General features: G+C 33.7%; 1 protein-coding gene and 1 non-coding gene across 2 annotated transcripts in view; one reads left to right on the top strand and one right to left on the bottom strand.

Annotated features, from left to right (window-relative positions):
* Positions 1-17,793, bottom strand: part of LOC124367847 (RNA binding protein fox-1 homolog 3) — a 608,215-nt gene that overhangs the window by 267,332 nt on the left and 323,090 nt on the right.
* On the top strand, positions 5,659-5,730 carry Trnae-cuc. The gene has a single exon. It is a non-coding gene; the product is annotated as a tRNA-Glu (tRNA).

Raw genomic sequence — 17,793 nt, 5'->3', positions numbered from 1 at the left:
TCATACAGCCGAAGGCTCAATATGACCGCATTAAGAAGGAGTTCGTGTATACACACACACACACACACACACACACACGCACACACGCACACACGCACACACGCACACACGCACACACGCACACACGCACACACGCACACACGCACGCACACACGCACCCACGCACGCACGCACGCACGCACGCACGCACGCACGCACGCACGCACGCACACACACACACACACACACACACCACACACACACACACACACACACACACACACACACACACACACACACACACACACACACACACACACACACACACACACACACACACACACACACACACACACACACACACACACACACACACACACACACACACACACACACACACACACACACACACACACACACACACACACAAATAATTGAATCGGAAAAAGTAAGCGCTCTGTGGTGTAATGGTAGCACATTCACCCGGCAAGTGAGAGATCCGGGTTCGACTCCCGGCGGAGCAAGTACTTTTTGTGATTCAATGTTTATTGAAATTAAATAAGGCTATTGCCATTTATACAGTTTAATGTAAATATATATATATATTCAGGGTTGCTACAGGAGTCCAATAATGAAATTCCCTGACTTTTCCCTGATTTCCAGACTAAATTTTTCATTTTTCCCCTGACTTTTTTCGACGCAAACCTCAGGGTTTTTGGCAATTAATGGGTGGAAAAAGCGGTGTTGAGTCTGTCGTACCGGCCGGGCCGGGCCTCGGCTGCCTGCTTCATGTACCGCGTCGTCTGCAGGCTTGGAGTCGGCGCGGCGGCAGTAAGTTTATTTGTGTCAAGGGATTTTATATTTTTCCCTGACCAACGTCGAAATTCCCTGACTTTTCCCTGACAAGACCGGATTCCCTGACTTTTCCCTGACTTCCCTGACCTGTAGCATCCCTGATATATATATGATTACATTAGGTGGTTTAGAAAATAAATTTGTTGTATATATAAATACATACTGAAAATTTATTTTCTAACCCACCTAAAGCAATCTTTAAAAAACCTCAAATTTACAAAACATTCTCTCTAGACCGAAATTAAACTATGAAGGCAATCCAAAAAGTAATAACATAAAATGTTACGTGTGCAATCCTTGTAACAAGCCAAGATGCGGCAATTGTAAGATGTTAATAAATTTTAAATATTTTAAAAGTAATACAACTAAAAAAGAATATCCCATTAAAGGTAACATTATATGCGCCACAAAAAACGTCATTCATCGACTAACCTGTAAATTCTGTCTAACCTGTAGAATTATTGGAAAAACCATCAATCCTCCATTAAGAGTGAGAATGACCAATCATCGGTTTGATGTTGTTCATCAAAATTATGAGAGAATTTATCTGTTCATGTGATTCAACACAATCAAAATAAATTAGGAAATTGCTTCGGCCTTAAGAAATTACTGAAAATACTAATCTGATAAATTTAAGAAATGTTGAAACCGCACATCAACTTATTTTAAAATCAAGGCAACCAGATGGGTTGAACTTGATAGATTCTCTTTTTCTTATATGTGAATTTTATAATATGAATTTTTAGTTATATGTAAACATTTACAAATATTCTACACACAGCTTATTTGAATCTTGTTATTTATGGTATTTATTTGTAAAAGTTCTTTTTTTTGTTATGTTTTTAATTCGTTTCTGATAAAGGGTTCTGGGAACTCGAAAATTAAAACATGAACACTGTTTTTTCTGCTTTGTTTAAACTTTAAACTTCTAGGAAGAGTATGTATATATGTATGTATATATATATATATATATATATATATATATATATATATATATATACATTTATTACATTTGTATAAGTGGCAACAGCCTAATTTAATTTAATTTCAATATCACAAAAAGTACTTGCTCCGCCGGGACTCGAACCCGGATCTCTCACTTGCCGGGTGAATGTGCTACCATTACACCACAGAGCCCTTACTTTTTACGATTCAATTATATTGTATTTGGCTGTTTCTTTCACATACGTTAAATAACCAAACTAACATATGATCGGAAGACAAAATACATGTCAAATGACTTTTATTTACATTTATTAAATTTGTGTAAGTGGCAATAGCCTAATTTAAATTAATTTCAATAAACATTGACTCGCAAAAAGTACTTGCTCCGCCGGGAGTCGAACCCGGGTCTCTCACTTGCCGGGTGAATGTGCTACCATTACACCACAGAGCGCTCACTTTTTCCGATTCAATTATTTTGTATTTGGCCGTATCTGTCACATATGCGTTTAAATAAGCAAACTAACATATGATCGGAAGACCAAATCCCTGTCAAACGACTTTTATTTACATTAAATTGTATAAATGGCAATAGCCTTATTTAATTTCAATAAACATTGACTCGCAAAAAGTACTTGCTCCGCCGGGAGTCGAACCCGGATCTCTCACTTGCCGGGTGAATGTACTAATATTTTATATATGTTTACATATATATATATATATATATGTATACATATGTACGTGTGTGTGTGTGGTGTGTGTGTGTGTGTGTGTGTGTGTGTGTGTGTGTGTGTGTGTGTGTGTGTGTGTGTGTGTGTGTGTGTGTGTGTGTGTGTATAAGGTTAACCCACTTCAACACACACGGGGGAAAAGTAGGCTACATGCGTAAAATCAAATACCAAAACGAAATTGAGGTTAGCGTGGAATGCAAGAACAAGAGAGATGACGCGCGATACAAAGACCGCCGAGTAACGCGATATATCGACACTCAAACGAACAGCTGATGGAAATGTGATCCGCTGCTATCTTGTCTGTTTGGTGGGGTTTGGTTTGTGCGCGTCCTGCCACGCTTGGTTACCATCGAGATGCCGGGAACTTGTAACCGATACTACATGTGTACTATAGATACACGCTTTCTTTGTGTTCACTTCCATTCAAAATAGTTTTTGTTCGACTGTTACCGATTTATTTTGTGTTTCAATAATACAACTGTCGTAACAAGTTAGAAAAGCATTGTTGCTCAATGTCGTATTATTTATCTAACGACAACGTATGTGTCCAATCCTTCGTTGTTTATTAAACAAACAGTTTGTTTCCGGCTGCTACTCTGTACACGTAGACTAGTGTAGTTATGTGCTTAAGTATTAGCCATGGAAACTGATGTGGACAAAACCATCTGGAGTTAATGCATAACTGACTTTAGCCATGGAAAGTGATGTGGATTAATCCAACTGAAATTAATGCATAACTGACTATATCCAAGGAAACTGATGTGGATAAAACCAACTGGAATTAGTGCATAACTGAATTGATCCATGGAACCAATGTGGATAAAACTAACTGGAATTTGTGCATAACTGACTTTAGCCATGGAAACTGATGTCGATAAAACCAACTGAAATTAATGCATAACTGACTTTAGCCATGGAAACTGATGTGGATAAAACCAACTGGAATTAGTGCATAACTGAATTGATCCATGGAACCAATATGGATAAAACTAACTGGAATTTGTGCATAACTGACTTTAGCCATGGAAACTGATGTGGATAAAACCAACTGAAATTAGTGCATAACTGACTTTAGCCATGGAAACCGATGTGGATAAAACCAACTGAAATTAGTGCATAACTGACTTGAGCCATGGAAACCGATGTGGATAAAAACCAACTGTAATTAGTGCACAACTGACTTTATCCATGGAAACTGATGTGGATAAAACCAACTGGAATTAGTGCACAACTGACTTTATCCATGGAAACTGATGTGGATAAAACCAACTGGAATTAGTGCATAACTGACATCCATGGAAACCGATGTGGATAAAACCAACTGGAATTAGTGCATAACTAACTTTAGCCATGGAAACTGATGTCGATAAAACCAACTGAAATTAATGCATAACTGACTTTAGCCATGGAACAAAATTTGTATAAAACCAACTGGATACTAGTGCACAACTGAACTTTAGACATGGAAACTGATGCGAAACGACAAAACCCATTATTGTAGTGTCATGAAGTGATTTAATAAACCGAAAGTGCAAGAAATCTATTCGACAGTGTCTTAAGTTGTTTAATCATAATAGTGACTTTCCTGGTATTTTTATAAAAAAAGAACATCCTTATCAGTCGCATAGAAATAATCAAATTTTGAAGACAAGGAAGTGCATTTTCATCTATTTTATAACTTGATAGACAGTTTTATTCCATTTAATGAGTTTGCAAATCAATGAAGAGTGTTTCTTAATAGCTTATAACTCTTTTCTGTGTATGGATTCGATTTTATTAATCGTTAATATATTATACAAACAAATACTTTTTCCTATGATACCAAACCATTTTTTATAAATATATTCACTATAAATTAAAATTAGTCGTTATCCAGTAGTATTATTGATATCCTTTAAATCTTTTGATGCAGTTCGAAAAAAATGAAAATCTTTAGATAACATGCTTTAAAAAATCAAAAATCGATTTAAATCCTATTGTTTACTTTTCCAGCCATCGTACTATTAAATTAGCGTCCTGATCCTTTTTTCGTAGGGTTTTTTTTTTATACTTAGGAATTTAAAACACTATAACTTGTACACGGCCGCTATATCCATTGACCTAATCGGAAAGCTTCGTGATGATATAATTATTTTTAAATTTACAAATTGTTTCAACCAAAAGAGGGCATTGGCGTCGAGGGTTCTATTTTCATGGAAGGGCAGGTCATAATTTAGGTCCAAGTCACCAATGCATACAACAATCGTAGCTTCATGCGTGACAAAAGAAAAGCCTCTGCAAATGTGCCAACTTCCTGGAAGGTCGAGAAGGGTGTGGATTTGTAAATATTCAGAATAACAAAGTTCCTGCCCTTCTCTCTTGGCGAACACTGGACTAAAATAATTACAGACACGTTTCTTCCTGCCTACTACGCGGTCGGTGTGATATACAAATTTTGAAATTGGTCTATAATTATTTCGAAATAAGATCTTTCCTGGTACAACGAAAATGTAACTGAAGATAGTTTCCAAGTAACCAGCATTATTTTTAGTAGGAAGAAAATGCGACATTATTTTTAGGAATCGTACAATATTTGACAAAACTGCTAAGTTTAAAAGTCATAATAAAATGGATCGTAAAACAAATGGATGGTATAACTGAAACAAAATATTACTTAAAACTAAATTTGTCCAATATTGCAATACAATCAATATGAATATTGATTGAATTCTGTTGTTTATATATACAACAATATGAAAAAAATGATTTTTTATAAATTTCAAAAACATGAATCGGAAAAGCCTGTACAAAAAGTTAAGCAATACCCAGTTCAGCCTGTTATTAAATTGGGAACGATGTAAAATATTTCATTTGAACATATCTATAATTCTTTAGTCTGACACTTTGTTCATAATTTTTAATAAAGTTAGAAGTTTTGTAGAACATTAATTATATTTAATTGTGTTCCATGCCACTGTGTGTCAATTTTAATGATTTTAATTGAAAATAAATACAATTTCGGCAATCTATTTCAAGTTATTTTCTCAGAAACTAACGATCGATTTCGATATTGTAAATGTAATGACAGTTCCCACGGACACAAAAATACTGTCTTGGATAGTCCTAAGTCCATTTAACTTTTGTTACACATTGCACATTACATCTTCACAAGTCCGGTATGGTCTAGTGGCTAGGATACCTGGCTCTCACCCAGGAGGCTCGGGTTCGATTCCCGGTACCGGAAGTAACTTTTTGTTTTGCACAGCAATAGTGATACGTAAAATAATGGCTGTTCTTATTAATGCATTTCCTATTGCTATGAAAATTATTTTATACAATATGAGTGAGTTTGATTTTATAAAATTAAATTTCTTATTGTGTAATACATTTTGAAAAAATGTAAAAACTTTTATTACGAAAATAATTTGCTAGTCTTAAATAATTAATCATACTGGTAGAAAGCCATAATATCATATTTGTAGATAACTAACTCATTGTGAGGGTGAGGGGGAGAAACAAACTTCAACCAAGATAATTATTACTATTGTAGACTGATAAATAATGGTAGTATGACAGATTAACACATTTGATTAATAATTCAATATTCCGAAGCGTTTAATTGGGTCAAATGGGTAGTCTGTATGATTAATGGCGTACAAGTTGATACATGATATTGCATAACAGCTTTTCGTAATGAATCTCTGAGGTGATATAATTTTATTGTTACCTTTAACTAGAAACACAAAAATGTTGTTATACATATATGTACAGCACTATTTATGATATTTTAACTTAATAAATAAAAGATTATTGTATATGTTGTAGAAATATGTGGTTTCTTAGTATCTTCCTAAAACAAAAGGACTCAAATTGTTAACTACAAAAACAACAAGCAATAACATTGTGAAACTGTGTACACGCATGCGTATAAATAATATATATTTAATGGAGACATATAACAAAACTAGACCAAAGATGACGGAGATAGCATTCTTATAATGTAGATTAAAACAAAGATAGAGTTGGTTCTCTATTGAAGATGGATCAATTGGCTTTTAGATGAGATAGTTTTTAAGTTATATTATTTTATAAATCCCATGAAAATAAAAACAGAATTTTTTTATCACTCAACGAGGAATGTATTCATTTAAAGAAGAACATTTAGCCAATTTTGAACGAGTAATAATGCCCAAATAAAAATGACCAAGATAAAAAAAGAGAATTTTTACTATAAGTACCTACATGAGTGGAAAACATTTAATAGGTGAGATGTTTTAAATTATATGTTTATAAATCAAATAATAATTAAATATAATTTTTTTTAAATTTCAAAACATGTAATATTTTCTTTTTCATAATTTTCTCTTTTATAACCTTAACTTCAACCGGTTATATTTTAGCCTAATTATGAAATTCATTTAAATCCATCATCAAAAGTTTACAACTTCTCGTGAAATGACAATAGAATTTTTTCTGTCTGCAGGAAAGGTTTTTAAAAACCATGACAAAAAATATAAATAATTTGTAACCAGTTTTATTACATTGAATAGTTGGTCAAAGAACATACTAGTTACTACTACCGCCTGTCATCTAAAACCGCAAACTCAGTACTCTTGTGTGAAGCAGGTGTAGTTGCATATTTATTACAGGCGCTCCTGCAAATAGAAGGCTAGAGGACCATTTCGCTTTTCACTTCATTAGTCTATCGTCGTAATCATAATATTGTATTGACAAATAGGCCATATTTTAATATTAGTGGTAGTGTTGAGTCAGTTAAATTTGCAAATATATTTTGTAACAACAAAAGGTTGACTTACAATAAAGAAAGCTGTTGAGCATTGTCAAGTACTAAAAGTAATTGTTTAATGAGAACTCAAGAATGTTTAAATTCATTGTCTGACGCCTCTTCTTTATTGGCTCAAGACGTATTAATCCCAACTCAACGAGAATACGGCTTACGACTTTTCAGGGCATTACGAAGAACTTCTAACAATTAAAGGTGTTAAGCACATAATTATTATTCATAAAAGCCTCTTGGAACAACTAAACGGGGTCGTTTCTCTGTTATTTTCACAACTAGAGAAGAAAAATGTTCACAAACGATTTCATTTATGGAACTACTAAAAGCAATCACTACTTTACAAAGATTGGCTTTTGTACCACTCAATATTGTATTGAAGTATTTTACGATTACTAATAATGTAGTTTTATACAGTTTACAATTTGTATAAGTTAGATATAACTATGCAAATAAAAGTATGCAAATGATTGAATTGGTATTATTTACTGTACTCACAATAAAAGCGGAACATTATTAATAATGTACCAGTGGATAAGTGAGTCCTTACTTTTTATGCACTGTAACTTATACAGCGATCCTGAACCTAGGTACAAACTCTCTAAAACTTATTCAAAAGGCTAAAAATGAACTTTTGTTCATGCGTTCACATACCGAAAGAGGCAATTTAATGACGCTTTGAATCTATAGTTGAAACTTCAACATTTTGAAACAAAACGGCTGTTGAATGAAAATTATCGAATAACATTCTGTTCACATTTTGTACCCTAGTAAAATGTGGAAAAACTAAAAAGTATTTTCTTTTTGAACATAACTTTTCAAGTTTCATCTCTCACAATTTAGTAGCGATCCGGTAAAATGATTCTTGAAGAGCGGTTACACAGATTATATCTTACACACCACCAGAGCTACAGGGGCTTCACGGAATCACGTAATCTGTTCAAAAATACAAAAGCGTTTGCCAAAGGGATCTATTAAAGATTACTGGGTGTGCCAGGATCATCCGACCACCACTTCTTACAATTTTTCATATATCCATAGTATAACTCGAGTCTTAAACAATTCTAGCAATCTAATATTCAACAAAGTATGTCTGGGGAATAAGAATTATCCAGGCAAAGGGGTAGTATTAGGTATAGGATGAGAACTTCCGGGCTATGAGTAGATATATTTTGGATGAATGATGAATTTCCACCCTGGATCATTTAAGATTGAGTATTTTGCTGGCTACTTCTACCTATTACCACTACTACATCACTTGCAAGTCAGGATACCAGGTAACACCCTGATGAGATGCCAGCGCAGTGAAGAGAAAGTGGATTCGATGGTGGCCATTGCTTTCCATGCAACACTACCTAATTATAAATCTGACGAAGAACAGAACTTCCGGGACGACTGCAGTGGAGAGCACTGCAGTTGATAGAATGTGGATTTGAGGGTGGCCATTGCTTTCGATGTAGGCCACCCATTCACTTAACCAAGCTCTTAGCTTTAAAAGTTGTTCACAATCGGACATCAAATTTTGGTACTCCAAGAGGGTCACTTTCACTTTCAGAAAGAACTAAAGGTCACAAAAGTAAACATGTATCATTACAACATTCTTTTTTTTAATTTTATAAACCGTAATTACGGCGCAAAAGAATAAATCCACTCTGGTTCGATACAGTCCATACATCGCACTAAACGAACAACTTGGCTTCGACAGAAGGAGTAGCAGTCGGGTAAAGTAATACAGATTGTGAAACAAACAACAGACAACATTGACTGACAGGGATATGTACGAATATACAGATTGTTAATGATACTGGGCTAATTGTTGTTGACACTGTTGCCTAGCAACCGGGTCGTGGGGTCCCGAGAGAGCCTCTCTCGGCTGTGAGTGAACTGTTACCCACCCAGGAACTGCACAATCTCTTGAAACAAGACAGTTAGCCTGATTGCTCTTGGCTGACACATATTAGTTAGTAAACGTGACAACGCTTTGCATGCGAACGTTCTTTACGCGCACAACGTATACAAATAATAAACATAGTTTTTAACCCTTTCAGTGCCAGGGTCTTTATTTTTTTGCCATGCATAGAGTGCCAGGGTATTTTTTCATATGTGTATGTTAGAAGTGCCGGGCCCTAATTATCATATTTTGTAGCGTTTTAGTCAAATAATGATATTTTAGTTATTTCTTGATCAAATCACTCCAAATTTGGTTTATATTGTTGACGATAATATACTGTTTTCATAAAATATAATATTAGGCTAGATAAAAAACTAAAAATAATAACTTTTGAAAAAACTCACCTTTAGAAATTTTTTTTTTCGAATTTTCCAACTTTTGGTCTGAAAAACTCCTCACAAAAAAAATCTCAGAACAGTTGTACAATCACTTTATATCAAAGTCTATCTATTTGTGAACAATTAAAAAAAACACACACTCAATTTGATTCGTAAACATAGAAATTATAATTATTTTTTTTAAAAGTCTCCGTTTCATAAGTTTTTTTGGTTTTCACAATCACTGAGCCACTATGAAAACAATTTTTTTTCTGTAGCAACCAAAAATATTTTTTTCAGCTGGTTGTGATATTTATTGTTACTTTTAGAGAAGAATAATATCTAATATATATATTTTCAGGTCTATGTACAGTATATACAAAAGTTTCAAAACTGCAAGCTTTAGCAGGAGTGCAACGGGTAGCACAAAGGGTGCACCCCCTTTTTTTACATTTTTTACAAATAAAAGTACTTTTTTTCCTTTTGTGCCACCAACTTGCGTACTGGCTTTACTGCATATACAACAGTTTTTTTCTTTTTTTTGAGGTAGTTTTTCAAAAAAAGACTCTGGGGTCAGTGTGCTTGCGTCACCACCACCACCACCTTGGGCCGTTCTTGGAGTTTCAGGAGGTGTGAAATTTCTCCCCTTCCTTCTGTAGAAGCCAATCTTTCGATAACTCTTCAACTAATTTTACAGTAAATAAAATTCTGGTCAATGGTTTATCGGTATTCAACTTGTATAAAAATATATGCATTTAAAATAATACGGTTGAAAATACTGAAGGTAACTTTTTTCCAGTACTTTATTGACTTACGGTCATCCATATAGGAACATAACATTTGGTCATTGCCATCTACACCTCCATGAATGCATTGTAGTTCCTGATTATGTTTGGTTTATTGCTAATAACTAATGTTGTGCCGCGCCTCTTGGTTTTTTGAGTTTGTCCTGCTTTGTCATCTGTAGACAATAGAATCACTTGTTTTTTTTTGCGACTGCTTTTCTCTAAACCCAACCATCAGCATATGATCTTTCCTCTTAATATTTAGTTTTTCCTACTTCAAATTTTAGCAGTAAATCTTTTGGTATTCCTTTTCGGTTGGAACGAACAGTTCCTGTTAGGGCTGTACATTTTTGTATATAAATACTTTGCAAGTTTGAGTGAGGTGAAAAAATTGTCCTATAAATATGTGATAGCCCTTGTTCAATAAATTTTCCCATTTCCCAACAATTTCACCACAACATAATAACCTAAACCTTTCTCCATAATAGTGTCTTTGTCACTTCCTTTCGATCCTCTGTAAACAAAAAAATTGTAGCAATAGTGTGTCATTGCGTCACAAAGCATCCAAAGTTTAATACCCCATCTGTGGTGTTTTTTCGGCATGTATTGTCTAAGTTGTGTGTGAGCCTTAGAAGCAATGATGCTTTCATCAATAGAAATATTTTTATCAGGGGTAAAATATGTTTGAATAAACGGTTTACATGGTCAACTAAGGGGTCGAATCTAGCACAAGGATTGTAATTTGGTTGGCCAGGTTTAGCGAGATTAGTTGTGTCAACCATATGGAAAAACTGTAAAATTGCCTGAAATCTGTTTCGTTTGAACATCCTTGAAAAATATGGTATGTATTGCGAAGAGCTTGTCCACCAGTAACTATAAATTGTTGGTTGTTTCTTTAGGCCCATATTTATCAAAACAGCAATGAAAGCCTGAATTTCCAATAAGCTAACGGGTTTTCCAGTTTTTGGCACGACTGTGGGGTTTTAGGGACTGTTGATGGTAGGCTAAAAAATTTTTTGCATATTGATTTGTGTATTTTACAAAAATATCTAACAATCCTACAGTGAATAAATAATTGCCAGTATGTCATGGGAGAAGAGTTTCTTGGGGGTGCATGTTTGATCCCAGGAACCTCTCCGAAGGCAAATGGCTTTTGGAATCCTTGGTCATTTATTTCATCGACATCTACCCACCCAGAACCATCCTCTGAGTCACTTTCAGAACTGGATTGATCAGTTTGGTACATTCCTAGGTATTTTCCTAGGTCTTCCCCTAGGCCTAGATTGTGGTGGAGTAGGACTAGGCCTAGGATCAGCCTCATCATCGCTAGATGACGACACAGGGGGGTCGGGTAAAGCGGCTAAGTGTTAGTCTAGGATTACCTAATACGGTGTGGGAAGGGCCGGGTTGATCAAATGAATCTTCAGGGACATAGTCCGGGTCAACATCAGTGTCATCAGCAAAAAATATCACTGCTGTTATCGTCACTCTCAATGTTTTTCAACATCAGACACGAAATCATCACTTATATAATCCTCTTCAAGAAGTTGCTAACTGTCCCTTCACTTACTGGCGATTTCGGTGTTTCTCTGTTCATTTTCAAATGAAAAAATAAACAATTACAAACAAATTAACTAATGAAAACACGTCTAAGTAAAATAAACGCAAACTGACAACAAACATAACCATGAAAACCAACTGAGGTATTAGACGCACCAGTGCTGTCAGCTGTCTGCTTCTCTTCACAGCACAGACGTTCAGATGTAATTACCGATATAACATTCGATATATCGAATAAAATCGATATGTCCTCATTGTAAAACAGATGTTCCGCTTTACAACAAGGAAAAAGTATAACCTGATTGGTTGATACACAAGGCAAGAAAAAAAAACCTAAAACGAGACGTCCGTATATACGGACGTTGGCACTTTATGCACAAACGGCCGGCGTCCGTATATACGGACGTTGGCACTCTATGCACAAATTGCTGACGTCCGTATATACGGACGTTGGCACTTAAAGGGTTAACAAACACACATAAAAAAGAGTTTATTAAGTCGCTTAGTTAGTTGTTTTTATGTATAACAAAATCTTAATTCTGAATACCTTTGATCAACGACAATCCAAATATATAGATGCCAGTTTACAGTATATTGCTAATCGACAATACTAGGCCTGGCCGTCGGATAGCGCCCTGAACAGTCGTTCCAGTGAAATTTCCGGATGATTTTGTGATTAATTTTTAATTTGAAAGATGATGCATTCGTTTATAATTATTACTGTACTGTAATTATTGCACTAAGAAAGTAAATTTACACGGCGAGGTAAAATTTAAAAAAAATTACAACTAATAAGATTCGGTTTAGCGTTCAACCAAAATTTAAATTCCGTAGTAGGATGTTGAATAATGTCTTGATACTTTAAGTAATGAAATATTACAAAAAGCTTAATTCCGACTTTTTTGTCCTGTTGGCGAATTGATTTCATTGATTCACTAAACGTTTAAACTATATACATGAAAAAATTTACATATTGAAGCCAATTACATAACACGTCTTATTAAAATATTGAACATAAAAAGAAAGAAAGTAACAATAAAATTGTAATAAATAACTGTTATAAACCTATAAAACATTGATATTATTTTTAGCTTTTCCCGAACTAACCACCCGTCTGCATTGCATATGTACTAATATATAAATAATTATTTATTATTCAAATTTACTACCCATTTGTAATTAAATTTTTCGAAATAAATTTTTTCGGAAGGACAACGATATGATTTTTGGTTTTCAAAATTGTAAAATTTTTCAAGAAATGTAATGTAAACTTTCTTTTACAAATTTATTTTTAATCTATATACAACAATAAACAGAAAAATGTACCACTTCCTTCTGATCCCGCCAAATAAAATGAAATTTTATAATTTATTGTATATTTTTACTCGTCGTTTTGAAACCATCCAATTTTAGCGCTGGATAATTTGGTTCTTATTAAATAATTAACTGCACAGTTTTACTGATGTATAACTAACAGTGCGTACAATTATGAATTTTGTATATAAATAAAAAAACACACATATGCGCACAAACGGACAAATATAAAGTACATAAAATGGGATTCTAAAAAACCTTTTAATTTTTTAATTCACTTATATATGCAATAATTATTACACAGTTTCTATTTTTGAACCTTATTCAGAGTGAGGAGTGATTGGGTTGGGTGGTTGACGGTGTATATTGAGTCAATCTATACAATAGATTCGAGAAAGCAACCGGAAAATTACCGCTGAATTGTATTCAGAACAAAATATTATAAAAAGAATAAAAAATAGATATCTAGTTAAGAAAGTCAGACTACAAACATATTTATTTTTTATAGAAAGTTACTACAATGTTATACAAAGATCTTAAACGTTAAAAGATCTTAAGGTGTTAAAAAACCCTTGCTATTTTTTACTTATTTATTGTTACAAGAATGATGAGAAATTACAGTTATTAGGTAACCAAAGGTGACAATGATTTATGATCGGTCACCAGCATAAAAACTTAATACCATAACGTTTCGACATCAGCAATCTGATCTCTTCCTCAGGTGGATAACTAACTTGGCATATAATTACAACATAGGTTAAAAAAAACATTATACCACATTGTTCTTCCACGTATGTGAGGGATCGCTACACACAACGTATGTCACCCCTAAGATACATACATATTTAGTCTAAGACACGAACTCAATAAAACACATTAATATTAAACACTAACCTAAATACTCAAGGCACAATAGTCTGCACGCTATAACCAACCACTGACAACTTCCATCTTGTACGTAAGTCCATAAATTACAACAAGCATCCCACATACTCGTATTTTATGGAGGACCCTGGAAGGTCCAAGCTGTCAATATTGATCAAAGGGTTGTCACTGACAATGTTCAGAGTTTGGAGACAACTTCGCTTCCTTCCGTATATAAGTGTTTTGATGAAACTTTGATGGAGATGAAATTAATAGCGCTTAGCAGTGACGTAACTAGGAATTGGCTTTAGGGGGATGAATCTGATTTAAGAGCACACCACATCGGGGATATGGAATCAATCTGATTAAATATAACTTTAAATAAATTATAAAGGTTAGATTCAAGGTAAATGTTTCTTAACAAATAGTATTAATTTAATGTTTTATTTTTGTTTTACGGATTTTAGGGGTGCTCTATTCCGTCCAACCCCCCATTTAGTTACGACAGTGGCGCTTAGAACATGTGACATAAGAGTATGCCAAACATTGCCATTCCTCCCTTATTGGTTGATGGTGACCCGTCTGCCAGCTTGTGAATTAAAGGTTTACCAGAATTCACTATTAGTTTTATTTTTCAAGTTCTGTACAATTAAACAAAAATAGATTTTAAAAGGTATATTTTATTACTCCTGTGTTTCTGTATAAATTCATCGGATATTACTAACTGAACAGTTTCTTTCATCTGGAAAATCAAGATGTTCACGCTGATTCCTGAAAAGGTCCACGAACTCTAATTACAGACCAATTTCTGTAATAGCAAAGGATTCCAAAGATATTAAAAAAATATATTCTCCGCATTTTCTCAAGAGATAGTTTGCCATTTTATATCGTGCATGAGCACGTCTTCATACTTGTCGAAACTTGTAGTCAGTGCTGTTTTAAAATTTGGCATCAAACTGGTCCTAGATATAGTGGAGTTTAACAAATTTCCCCATAATCTATTTTTCAAAAAGCTTTCATTCTTAGTTTTTACGGACCTTTCTCGCATATGTTCTTTGGAATTTGGGTAAAAAATTAATGGATCCAAACAAAAGATCTCATACTGAAATAGTATGTGACATTTCAGCCTCATCTATCAAGTAACTCGAGAATAGTTGTAATTTTAAATTCTATATTTTATCCTTTATTATTTTTACTACAGTAAATATTTATGTATATCATGGACCTTGCTTTTTTTGGCATCTATGATGAATTTTATTTGAGACTAAGTGTTTAACTTAGGACTGTGTAACATTTATTTTTCACCGCTCCAAGTTCAGTTTTTTGTGGCACACACTCTTAACCCCACGAGATAACTAACATGGTGAGTAACATAGGACCAGAATTCTGAAAAATATCACAGTCAAAAACAGTTATGAAGTTCAAGCCTGTGCTACTTTCAAAAATAGTGTTAAAACAAGCTAAGTTCAAAAATAAATCATAAAACCACATGCAATTTTCATATTCTTTAAAAATTTCCGAATCTATTCAAACATATTTCTTTGCAAGCAATTCCACTACTTCTTATCATAGATTCACACAACACTATATATATATATATATATATATATATATATATATATAATATTCTAGAAAGTAACTTATATGAATTTTAAAACATGAAAGACTTGACACGAAGAGCCGTCGAATAAATAGACTCGTCGTGACATGTCTCTCACTTTTTTTAAACGTTATATTGTTAGTGGCAGTATTAGGGCAGTGTTACACTCATGGGTGTCAGTGTTTTGACATGTGGGAGAATACATGGTTATGATTCTACATTATAACCGGCGTAGAAATTATTTCCATAACTTAACAATAATTGGAAAGTAAAATTCATGTTTAAAATTTTCAGCCCGTCCAAAATTCACAATACATGAAGACAGGCAGAAGGAAAATTATTAACTTTTTAAGATGTATTTTTTAAATGAAATTCTTTATTTTTCAAAGTTACGATTGTACTTATAGATTTCAGCCATACAAAACAATATGCTTGTGGTTCGGCCCTGGACAATGTTATTACAAGAATTATGAAAAATCTAAGACTGGAAAAGGAAAAGAGGAAACATTTTAAAGGAATTCCTGAAAAAAAGTGTTTACTTGTATTCGAAAATAGTGGAAATAACTGGACGAAAACGTTAGTAAGATGAGCCAATGAGATTTTTGCTCAAAATAAAGAACTTATACGTACAAATTTTAATATTGTTTAATTTGAAATTGTTACGAAATTCAGAAAGAAAGAAAAGGATCCAGCAACTGAATGTAGTAAGTACGGGAAAAGTGGTAAGAATATCAAGTTTTGACATGTACGGAACAGAGAGAAGAGGTTCAGAGTCAAAGCTCCCTTCTTAACATGTTCCAAGCGGATCACATTTCTCATCAGCTGTCTCGGAGCAGGAGGTATCGTCATGTTACTTGAAGTCCTCTTATTTACTCGCATCCACACATTATCACGTCTTAGATGACTACTTTGGGTTGTTTCCCTCCTCATGGGGATAAGGTGGAAGTTTCTTCGCGTACTCATATTTTCACCTTTGTACTATTTTATCTCTGTAGTTTAAGGTAATGGGATCGGATGGATTTCGGTGCGAATAATTTTATTCGATCTTTAAAGAAAGTTTTGATGACACTCCTCTTGCAGAAGAGAGGAAAAATAGAAAAAAAATGTTTTGATCAATCTCCAAGGAGTGTTTGATATCATATAACCACCCCCCCCTCCATAAAGAAAAACAGTTAAGGATATTAACGAAATAAGGATTGAGTGACATGCCTTTTATTATAAAACATAAATTCCTTAAGAAACATTATTTCAAGTAGAAAATACATTCTTTGTTTGAAGTTTATTTTTGACGATGGAAGGATTGGGAAGGAAACAGGATTTTTTCCGGACATTTGCTATCGCTCAGTGAAACAAAAAAATCAGTAACACTACGTTTCGAGATCTGAAATCTTATCTCTTCTTCAGGCAAATAACTAACCTAATACATAATTACAAGCTAGGTTAAAAATATGTATAGGATTGAGTGACATGCCTGTTTTATTATAAAAAAATAAATTCCTTAAAACAATTATTTCAAGTAGAAAATAAATTCTTTGTTTGAAGTTTATTTTTGACGATGGAAGGATTGTGAAGGAAACAGTATTTTTTCCGGACAATTGCCATCGTTCAGTGAAACAAAAAAAATCAGTAACACTACGTTTCTAGATCTGCAATCTGATCTCTTCTTCAGGTAAATAACTAACCTAATACATAATTACAAGCTAGGTTAAAAATATGGATAGGATTGAGTGACATGCCTGTTTCATTATAAAAAAAATAAATTCCTTAAAACAATTATTTTAAGTAGAAAATAAATTCTTTGTTTGAAGTTTATTTTTGACGATGGAAGGATTGTGAAGGAAACAGGATTTTTCCGGACATTTGCCATCGTTCAGCGGAAAAAAAAAAAAAAAAAAAAAAAAAATAGTAACCCTACGTTTCTAGATCTGCAATCTTATCTCTTCTTCAGGCAAATAACTAACCTAATACATAATTACAAGCTAGGTTAAAAATATGTATAGTTTTTTTTTATTAAGTGCAAGTTTTAGAGTTATTGAAGTTGACACACAACATGGTGGTTGTGATTCCTGACTTAGGCGTGCCACAACGCTTTGGTATGATTTGTTTATTTTTAAGCTA

Source organism: Homalodisca vitripennis, chromosome 8 (assembly GCF_021130785.1).
Source record: "Homalodisca vitripennis isolate AUS2020 chromosome 8, UT_GWSS_2.1, whole genome shotgun sequence".
Lineage (NCBI taxonomy): Eukaryota > Metazoa > Arthropoda > Insecta > Hemiptera > Cicadellidae > Homalodisca > Homalodisca vitripennis.
Note: the sequence above shows the minus strand (reverse complement) of the source record. Positions and strands in the feature narration are given on the sequence as shown.